Genomic DNA, 11170 nt, shown 5'->3' with positions numbered 1-11170 from the left:
GGGTTTTGTCATACATTGATATGAATCAGCCATAGATTTACACGTATTCCCCATCCTGATTATTATAAATGGATACTGAATTTTGTCAAAAGCTTTCTCTGCATCTATTGAGATAATCATCTGGCTTTTATCTTTTAATTTGTTAATGTGGTGTATCACATTGATTGATTTGCAAATATTAGAGAATCCTTGCATCCCTGTGATAAAACACACTTGGTCATGAAGTATGATCTTTTAAAATATGTCGTTGGATTCTGTTTGCTAGAATTTTGTTGAGGATTTTTGTATCTATGTTCATCAGTGATATTGGTCTGTAGTTTTTTTGTGTGTGGCATGTTTGTCTGGTTTTGGTATTAGGGATTTTTGAATGCTGAGTTTTAAACCAACTTTTCCACTCTGCTCTTTCACTTTCATCAAGAGGCTCTTCAGTTTGTCTTTGCTTTCTGCCATAAGATGATGTATTCTGCATATCTGAGGTTGTTGATATTTGTCCCAGCAATCTTGATTCCAGCTTGTACTTCATCCAGCCTGGCATTTTGCATGATGTACTCTGCATATAAGTTAAATAAGCAGGGTGACAATACACACTCTTTACATACTCCTTTCCCAATTTGGACCAGTCTGTTGTTCCATGTCTGGTTCTAACTGTTGCTTCTTGACCTGCATACAGATTTCTCAGGAGGCAAGCAAGCTGGTGGTATACCCATCTCTTGAAGAATTTTCCACAGTTGTGGTCCACACAGTCAAAGGTTTTGGCATAGTCAGTAAAGCAGAAGTAGATGTTTTTCTGGAACTCTCTTGCTTTTCTATGATCCAGCGGATAGTGGCAATTTGATCTCTGGTTCCTCTTCCTTTTCTAAATCCAGCTTGAACATCTGGAAGATCTCGGTTCACATACAGTTGAAGCCATACTTGGAAAATTTTGAGCATTACTTTGCCAGTGTGTGAGATGACTGAAATGGAGGGGTAGTTTTTACATTCTTTGGCATTGCCTTTCTTAGGAATTGGAATGAAAACATATTTTTCAGTCCTGTGGCCACTGCGGAGTTTTCCAAATTTGCTGGCAATTTGGTTGCAACACTTTCACAGCATCATCTTTTAGGATTTGAAATAGCTCAGCTGGAATTCCCCCATCTCCACTAGATTTGTTCATAGTTATGCTTCCTAAGGCCCACTTGACTTCACATTCCAGGGTGTCTGGCTCTAGGTGAATAATCACACCATCCTGGTTATCTGGGTCATGAAGATCTTTTTTGTATAGTTTTCTGTGTATTCTTGCCACCTCTTCTTGATATCTTCTGCTTCTGTTAGGTCCATATTATTTCTGTCCTTTATTGTGCCCATCTTTGCATGAAATGTTCCCTTGATATCCCTACTATTCTTGAAGAGATCTCTAGTATTTCCCAGTTTAATGTTTTCCTCTATTTCTTTGCATTTATCACCTAGAAAGGTTTTCTTATCTCTCCTTGCTATTCTTTGTAACCCTGCTTCCAGATGGGTATATCTTTCCTTTTCTCCTTTGCCTTTAGCTTCCTTTCTTTTCTCAGCTATTTGTAAGGTCTCCTCAGACAATCGTTTTGCCTTTTTGCACTTCTTTTTATTGGGGATGATTTTGATTACTGCCTTCTGCACCATGTCATGAACCTCTGGCCATAGTTCTGGAAATTTGTCTATTTGTCTATCAAATCTAATCCCTTGAATCTATTTGTTACTTCCACTGTATAGTTCTAAGGGATTTGCTTTAGGTCATACCTGAATGGTCTAGTGGTATTCCCTATTTTCTTCAATTTAAGTTGAATTTTGCAATAAGGAGTTCATGATCTGAATTGTAGAAAACTAACCAAACTGATCACATAGACCGTATCCTTGTCTAACTCAATGAAGCTATGAACCCTGTGTGTAGGGCCAACCATGATGTGTGGGTCATAGTGGAGAGTTTTGACAAAATGTTGTCTACTGGAGAAGATAATGGCAAACCACTTCAGTATTCTTGCTTTGAGAAGAATGAACAGAATGAAAAGGTAAAAAGATACAACATTGAAAGATGAACTCCCCAGGTCAGTAGGTGCCCAATACACTACTGGACAAGAGTGGAGAAGTAACTCCAGAAAGAATGAAGAGATGGAGCCGAAATGAAAACAATGCCCAGTTGTGGATGTGACTGATGACAGAAGTAAAGTCCAGTGCTATAAAGAGCAATATTGCATAGGAACCTGGAATGGTAGGTCCACAAATCAAGGTAAATTGCAAATGGTCAAACAGGAGATGGCAAGAGTGAACATAGACATTTTAGCAATCAGTGAACTAAAATGGGCTGGAATGGGTTAATTTAATTCAGATGACCACTACATATACTACTGTGGGCAAGAATCCCTTAGAAGAAATGGAGTACCCCTCGTATTCAACAAAAGAGTCTGAAATTGCACTTGGGTGCAATCTCAAAAATTACAGAACGATCTCTGTTCGTTTCCAAGGCAAACCATTCAGTATCACAGTAATCCAAGTCTATGCCCCAACCACTAATCCTGAAGAAACTGAAGTTGAACAGTTCTGTGAAGACCTACAAGAACTTCTAGAACTAACACCCCAAAAAGATGTCTTTTTCATCATAGTGGACTGAAATGCAAAAGTAGGAAGTCAAAAGGTACCTGGAGTAACAGGCAAATTTGGCTTCAGAGTACAAAATTAAGCAGCACAAAGGCTAACAGAGTTTTCTCAAGAGAACACACTGGTCATAGACAACACCCTCTTCCAACAACACAAGAGAGGACTCTACACAACCTAAATGTTAACAAATGAATGGATCAAGAAATGTGAAAAAAAAATACACATATTTAGCCTTTACAAAAGGAGATCCTATCATTTGCAAAACATGGATGAATCCGGAATGCATCATGCTGAGTAAAATAAACCAAAAGAAAAAGACAGATACTGCATAGTACCACTTATATGTAGAATTTGTTTCTTTATTTCTTTTAAGCCAAACTGACAACAGTAAAGTGGTGGCCAGGGACTGACATGGGTGGAGGAAATAGGGTGAAGTTGGTAAAATGGTAGAGACTTTCACAATAGGATGAATATAAAATGAATAAGATCTGAAGATATAATGTGCGAACAAGATCACTATCGTTGACACTTATACAATTGAAATTAGCTGAGAGAACTTAAATGTTATCATCCAAAAAAAAAAAAAGGTAAATAAATGTGTGGGTGATGCATGTTTTAATTAAGGGAGGGAATCCTTTCACAATTTATATGCTAGAGATCAAGAAGTTGAAGTTCTGAGTAGGGATCAAAATAGAGAAAGCTAGTTACAGCATAACCTATGTAATAAAGGTATTTATGTTTAAAATATAATAAGCATATCATGTTTATAATCATAAAGATAAGATCATTGAAACCTACACGGTTGCAACTTGTATGGTCAAAGGTAAGGTTATTCTTGATGCAATAATTTCATTTATAATAAAGGCCTGTCAGTTATATACTAGGGCTGTTATTTGAATTAAATTACTGATAAATATAGAGATCTAAGCATAAATTTTGGCATCTTGGAGGTCTTCATTAAACTGCAATGTTATCATTACTATTATTATCAATATACATATTATTATTAAAATTACAGTAAGAGAGGAATATAATCAAAATTCATGCCCAGGGAATTTCCTGCCTGTCCAGTGGTTAGGACGCTGTGCTTTCACTGCAGGGCATCTGGGTTCGACTCCTGGTCAGGAAATAGAATCCCACAAGCCATGAGGTATGCCCCCCCCCCCCCCCCCAAAAAAAAAAAATTCATGCCCGGATATATATCACTTCACTCATGCCCTATTTAAAACAATTTACTCTTTGGTGCTGCCTAAATTGCTGGATTGAAATATGAAGCACAGCAATTTAATGCATGAACCCTAAAAAACCACTGCTCTAGCAAAGTAGGTGGCAATATAGAAAAGGCCAAGAATAACCAGAGCAGAAAGTATAGTAGAATAAAGGCATAATCAACTATGAGAGTCAAAATCTTCTTGACTGTTGGAGGATTATTAATCCACTAAAAAGTAGAGAAAGAATTCTAATCAGAATTCTATGAATTAAAGGAGTATAGCTTTTACACGAATATGTTGATTTTTCTCCCTACTCTTCCACCTGAATCATTCTCTCTCTTCTAGATAACACACACTCTGTAAGAAGCAAGCAAGTCAGGCTTTAAAGAGCGAGCTGATGGGGAAAATCTTCCTCCTCATCTGGGTGAAAACACTGAGGATAGACAAGCCCTGTTCATGGGGTGAGTATGCTATGAAGCAATGTTAAGCGCTAGGAAAAAGGACATGTTTCCCTTACATGGATCTATCTGTACACTAGGGAACAGAAAAAGGAGATTAAAATAATGGCACAGCAGAGCATCATACACAACACTGTAAAAATACAGAAGAGATTGTCAGTGAACTAAATTCTTGACTTTTTTTCTGACATTCACTTCTATTCAGCAAGGCAGGAGATGTGTATGATTTGCAAATTATTAGCCATGAGGAAGTTTCCAAAATGTTTGTGGAAAAGCTTTTGGAATTTAAACTAACTAAATCTAGGCTCTTATTTTTCTGTGACTTAATTAAGTGCTAAAATTTAAATAAGTTTCCAATAGCAAATTAAGGAGTTTTTTTCACATGCTTAGAGAATGGTTGTGATTTGAAGAAACTATGTGATTCTCACCAAATTCATCTCAGGTTTATTTTTGTTTTTATTTTATTTTAATTTTTTTCCCTTTTTTCCCCCCCTTTATTTTTATTAGTTGGAGGCTAATTACTTTACAATATTGTAGTGGTTTTTGCCATACATTGACATGAATCAGCCATAGATTTACATGTGTTCCCATCCTGAACCCCCCTACCACCTCCCCTTCCCCCCATCCCATCCCTCTGGATCATCCCAGTGCACCAGCCCCAAGCACTTGTCTCATGCATCCAACCTGGACTGGTAATCTGTTTCACACTTGATAATATTCATGTTTTGATGCTGTTCTCTCAGATCATCCCACCCTCACCTTCTCCCATAGAGTCCAGAAGTCTGTTCTAAACATCTGTGTCTTTTCATTAATACCAATCTTTCTTTATAAGGATTCAGTAATCTGCTCTGAAATATTGTGGATATTGTAACAGATCTCATGGAGAGAGAACACCATGAACAAAGTGGTTGCATTTACTCCCCTTGATCTTCTCACTCCATCTAGTAACAATACCTTGACCTCAAGCAATCTGTTTATCAAATAGGCTCTCATTAGTTGTTGATGGACCAAAGGGATTTAGCTAAAGCAATATTTACTGCTTCAGAAAGACACAAGCGAACATGACATAAATTATGACACATACACATAAGTCACTTGAAATAAGGCAATATTGCAAAGTAGTGTCTCAACCTGGCAGGGCCATGGGTTGTATGATGGGAAGCAGGAGAGAATTGTGAGTTAGGAAGTGGACAGATCAACTACTTCTTCCATGGACTGGCCCACATGGCTGTAGATCAAGGAACATAAAAAATCTTGGGAAACATCTTTCCCACAGTCAGGATTTTCATTTATGTCAGGCTGCAACCTCTGAGTGTCAAGACCTGGAACAATTGCATGAAGAAGAAATAGTGAATGCTATCACTGTTCTTTGCAAGTCTCTCAGTTTTGCAGCTTAGGAAATGTGATGAGTGCAGTGGGTTTACAATATGAGGTAGTATCTATGCTTCTCTGAAAAGAGCATCAAAACAGGCTGAACTCTGATCTGCGCATCCGTACCTTTACAAATTCAACTCTATCAAAGTACTTGGCATGCTTTAATTATTTTTCAAATTTATTTTTAATTGCAGGATAATTGCTTTACAATGTTGTGTTGGTTTCTACTGTATAACAACATGAATCAGCCATAAGTATACATATATCCCCTGCCTCTTGAACTTTCCTCCCACACCCCCCATCCCACCCATCTAGGCCATCACAGAACACTGGAGCTCAGAGCACAGAGTACAGAGCTCCCTGTGTTATATAGCAGCTTCCCACAAGCTATCTATTTCACACATGGTGATGTATACATGTCAGTGCTACTATCTCAACTCATGCCATCCTCTCCTTCCCCCACTGTGTCCACAAGTCCGTTCTCTACACATCTCCAGTCCTTCTCTGGAAATAGGTTCCTTTCCTTGTGCTGTGCTCAATTGTGTCTGACTCTTGGCAACCCAATGGACTGGAGCCCCTCATGCTCCTCTGTCCATGGGATTTTCCAGGCAAGAATACTGGAGCAGGTTGCCATTTCCTACCCCAGGGGATCTTCCTGACCCAGGGATCAAACCTACATCTCTTACATCTCCTGAACTAGCAGGAAGATTCTTTACCACTGTGCTACCAAATAGGTTCATCAGTGCCATTTTTCTAGATTCTATATATATGCATTAATACACAATATTTGGTTTTCTTTCTGACTTACTTCACTCTGTATAATGGGCTCTAGGTTCATCCACCTCACTACAACTGACTCAAATTCATATCTTTTTATGGCTGAGTAGTATTCCTTTGTATATATGTACTATAACTTCTTTATCCATTTATCTGTCAATAGACATTTAGGTTGCTTCCATGCCCTAGCTATTGTAAATAGTGCTGCAAAGAATATTGGGGTGCATGTTTCTTTTTGAATTATGTTTTTTTTCAGGATGTATGCCCAATAGTGGAATTGTTGGATCACATGGTAGTTTTATCCGTAGCTTTTTAAGGAATCTCCATACTGTTCTCCATAGTTGCTATATCAATTTATATCCCCACCAGCTGTGCAATATGGTTCCCTTTTCTCCACATCTTCCCCAGCATTTTATTGTTTATAAATTTTTTGATGATGGCCACTCTGACTGGTGTGAGTTAACACCTCATTTGATTTGCATTCTCTAACAATGAGTGATGTTGAAAATCTTTTCATGTGGTTATTGGCCATTTGTATGTCTTCTTTGGAGAAATGTTTGTTTAGGTCTTCTGCCCATGTGCATGTATATTTTGGAGATTAATTCTTTGTCAGTTGCTTCATTTGCAATTAATTTCCCCCATTCTGATGGTTATCTTTTCATCTTGTTTATAGTTTCCTTTGCTGTGCAAAAGCTTGTAAGTTAAATTAGGTCCCATTTGTTTATTTTTGTTTTTATTTCCATTACTCTAGGATGTGGGTCAAAGAGGATCTTGCTTCAATTTATGTCAACATGTTCTGCCTATGTTTTCCTCTAAGAGTTTTATATTTTCTGGTCTTACATTTAGATCTTTAATTCATTTTGAGTTTACTTTCATGTAAAGTGTTAGTAAGTTTTATTTTATTCTTTTACACACAGATGTCCAGTTTCCCCAGGACCATTTATTGAAGAGGCTATTTTTTCTCCATTGTATATTTCTTGCCTTCTTCATCAAAGATAAGGTGCCCACAGGTGCATGTATTGATCTCTGGGATTTCTAGCATGTTCCATTGAATTATATATGTTTTTGTGCCAGAAAAATACTGTCTTGATGACAGTAGCTTTGTAGTGATAGACTTTATAGCTTAGCCCCCAAGATGATAGCTTACACCTTGTCTCAGAATCCTGGACGCGTCCCCAAGATGATGGATGAAAGCGTATGGTGTTCCACTGGATTTGTGGTCTCTGAAGGAGAAGCTTTAACTCCAGGACCAAAGACAGTCTAAATCACCCAGACCTTTGTGTTGTAGAAATTTTATTAAAGTAATAGTGACAGAAAAATCTTCTGACATAGACATCAGAAGGGGGTAGAAAGATTACTCGTCTTGCTAGTTTTAAGCAGGGAATTATATACTTTTCTGTTAGCTGTTGAGAATAGAAAAAAGAAACGCCTCAAGACCAAGAGAGTTGCACCAGGCTTCTCTCCCACAACATACATATCTGCACAAGGGGAGTCATCTCTGGACAAAACATCTCTGGGTGAGACATATTGTATAAGTCTTAAAAAAAAGCAGAACTCCAAACAAGACACATAGTTTCATTAACATAGCTTTAAAAAAAAAGTTTTCATGAATAAGATGTATTTTTTTTGCAGGGGAGGGGGTAGTTAGTAGCTCAAGGTTGGAAAAAAGTCACTTTCAGGTGGAACCCATTGTCATCATAGCAACACAGGATTAAAGGAGCCTCCTAAATCCTGACTAAAGTTGGATCGAAGGAATGTGGGGAAAAAACAAAAAAAGGTCTGCCACTTGCAGCTTTCTCCCTCCTGTGGCTTGGGGACCTCTGGCCTCCCTAGGAGACCTGCCTAGCAGTTAACCCTTCCAGTAGTATAGTCTGAAGTCAGGCGGGTTGATTTCTCTAGCTCTGTTTTTCTTTCTCAAGATTGTGGGTTTTTTTTTTTTTTTTGCTATTTGGAGTCTTCAGTGTTTCCAAACAAATTGTAAAAATTTTTTGTTCTAGTTCTGTGAAAAATATCATTGATGATTTGATAGGGATTGTGTTGAATCTGTAGATTGCTTTGGGTAGTATATTCATTTTGAGAGTATTGATTCTTTCAATCCAAGAACATAATATATCTCTCCTTCTGTTTGTATCATCTTTGATGTCTTTCATCAATGTCTTACAGTTTTCTGCATACAGGCCTTTTGTCTCCTTAGGTAGGTTTATTCCTAGATATTTGATTCTCTTTGTTTCAGTAGTGAATGGGATTGTTGTCTTAATTTCTCCTTCTGACAAGATAGTATACCTAGAAAACCCTAAATTACTAGAGCTAATCAATGAATTTAGTAAAGTCACAGGATATAAAATTAATACACAGAAATCACTTGTATTTCTATAAACTAACAACAAAAAATCTTTTGTTTCTTTTCTAAGAAAGAAAAATTAATTATTCTCTTTCTTCTCTCAACAGAGACTTAACACTGAGAGCTTGTTTTATGGCCACATGCCCAATCTCAAACCCAGAAGCTGGTGCAGAGTAGCCGTACAGTACATGCTTGTTCAATAAATAAAACTTTCTTTAACTGCAAGGGAATTACAATGCCTCTTTCACAAAGAATTTAAAACTCTTTTCAATGTTTGCTTTCTTTTTAGTATCTTCTCTAATAATATGTTGTAATTACACATATAATGAAATATTCAACTATAAACAGGATAGTAAAATGTATATGGAATATATCTAAATATGTAAGCAAACATTTAAAATATACTCCCAAATGTTTCTTCTGAGCCCAAGATAACTTATTTGAAATACCCACACTCTGCACTTAAATGTACATACATTATTTATAATTCAATTTAAAGAGAAAATGTGTAAAAATAAACTTTCTAATAAACTGTATCCATAATAAAAATGAGTTAAGAAGAATCTATATCCTTTTTATTAGAACTATAAGAACCACAAATGCCATTTATGTAATTAAACTTTTTCTAGTATAAACATTAAAAAAGTAAAAACAACTTAAATTAATTTTATTAATATGCAATTATCAATATAAAAATACTAAGGTATTTTTCTACCAAGACTTCATAAAATTATGATTGCAACTATAGAATCATACATGCAAATTTCTTAAGAATACTTAACAGTTTTAAAATATCAAATTTTGTAGAATGCACTCAAATTTTGTCAAAATATAAAATGACCATATAAAAAAATAAATAAATAAATAAAATGACCATATCAAAAGAAAATGACATCTCAGCAATGGCAGATTAATTTCTTTACTATATGTAACATTGTTACAAATTGATAATAAAAACAGCAGTGACAATAGATATAAAGAGAAATATTATGAACTGCTATGGGAAAATAAATTAAATATGCCATAAATATCTCACACATTATGGCAAAAAATGCAAATTAGTCCCCAGTATTTGTTTTCTTTAGTCTTCATGCATTTAATTCTCTCTCAAATCTTCCATATCTTTCTCTCTCTCTTTGATGTACTCTACTTCTTTATACCTATCTGTTGTTCTAATATCCACTTCAGTTGAGTTTGATATGTTGTTAAAGCCATCTTTTAGGTTTTAATTTTCAACTGTTAATCTTCCAAGTAGTCAAGAATAATGGTGACCATGTAAATTTTAAACATAAAGAAATATCCTCCCAAAAAACCATACAATTCATTGAGTATAACAAATATTACTACACAATCTCAAACTCCAAATTACCTGTAAATAGAAAAGTAAGCTCTACATTACATCAGAATTATTTATAAAGCTCTTGTCAAAACTTTACAGAGAATGGGAAATTGGAGAGTATGTATGAAAAAACTACACAAAAGAGAATAAAATGAAGAGCCTGAGACTGAGGTACAATTACCCACTTCTTCAAAAGAGAAAGAATATCCCAAAGTTGAAACTTCTGTGAGTCATAGTAGATGTTTATTGTTGATGTTCAGTCACTAAATTGTGTCTTATTCTTTGCAACCCCATGGACTGAAGCACATCAGGTTTCCCTGTCCTATAATACTTCTCAGCAGTTGCCCAATTTCATGTCCATTGAGTTAGTGATGCTATCTAACCGTCTTATCATCTGCTGCCCTCTTCTCCTTTCACATTCTGTCTTTCCCAGCATGAGGGTCTTTCCCAATGAGCTGGCTCTTTGCATCAGATGGACAAAGTATTGGAGCTTCAGCTGCAACATCAGTCCTGCTAATTAATATTCAGGGTTGATTTCCTTTAGGATTGACTGGTTTGTTCTCCTTGTAGTCCAAGGGACTCTGAAGAGTCTTCTCCAGCCCCATGATTCCAAAGAATCAATTATTTGGCACTCAGCCTTCTTTATGGTCCAACTCTTAACATCGGTAATGACTACTAGAGAAACCATAGCTTCGACTATATGGACCTTTGTCAGCAAAGTGATGTCTCCGCTTTCTAATACACTGTTTAGGTTTGTCATAGCTAGCAAGCATCTTTTAATTTCATGGCTGCAGAGACAATCCTCAGTGATTTTGAAGCCAAAAAAAATAAATCTGTCACTGCTTACACTTTTTTTTAGTAGATCATAGAACTTACTAAAATGAAGAGACTTAATAAAATATGTACACTGCTCATTTTGGTTGAGAACTGGGGAGGAAGAAGAAATGAAACAGAGAGGGTTTATAGGTCAGGGAGTAATGTGAAAAAGAAAGGATAATGTTGGTAAATATTTTCTAACTTTTCTTCTTGTTTATATGAAGTATAAAATTTTTCATTAATTTCA

This window comes from Dama dama, chromosome 19, assembly GCF_033118175.1.
Source record: "Dama dama isolate Ldn47 chromosome 19, ASM3311817v1, whole genome shotgun sequence".
NCBI classification, from domain to species: Eukaryota; Metazoa; Chordata; class Mammalia; order Artiodactyla; family Cervidae; genus Dama; species Dama dama.
Note: the sequence above shows the minus strand (reverse complement) of the source record.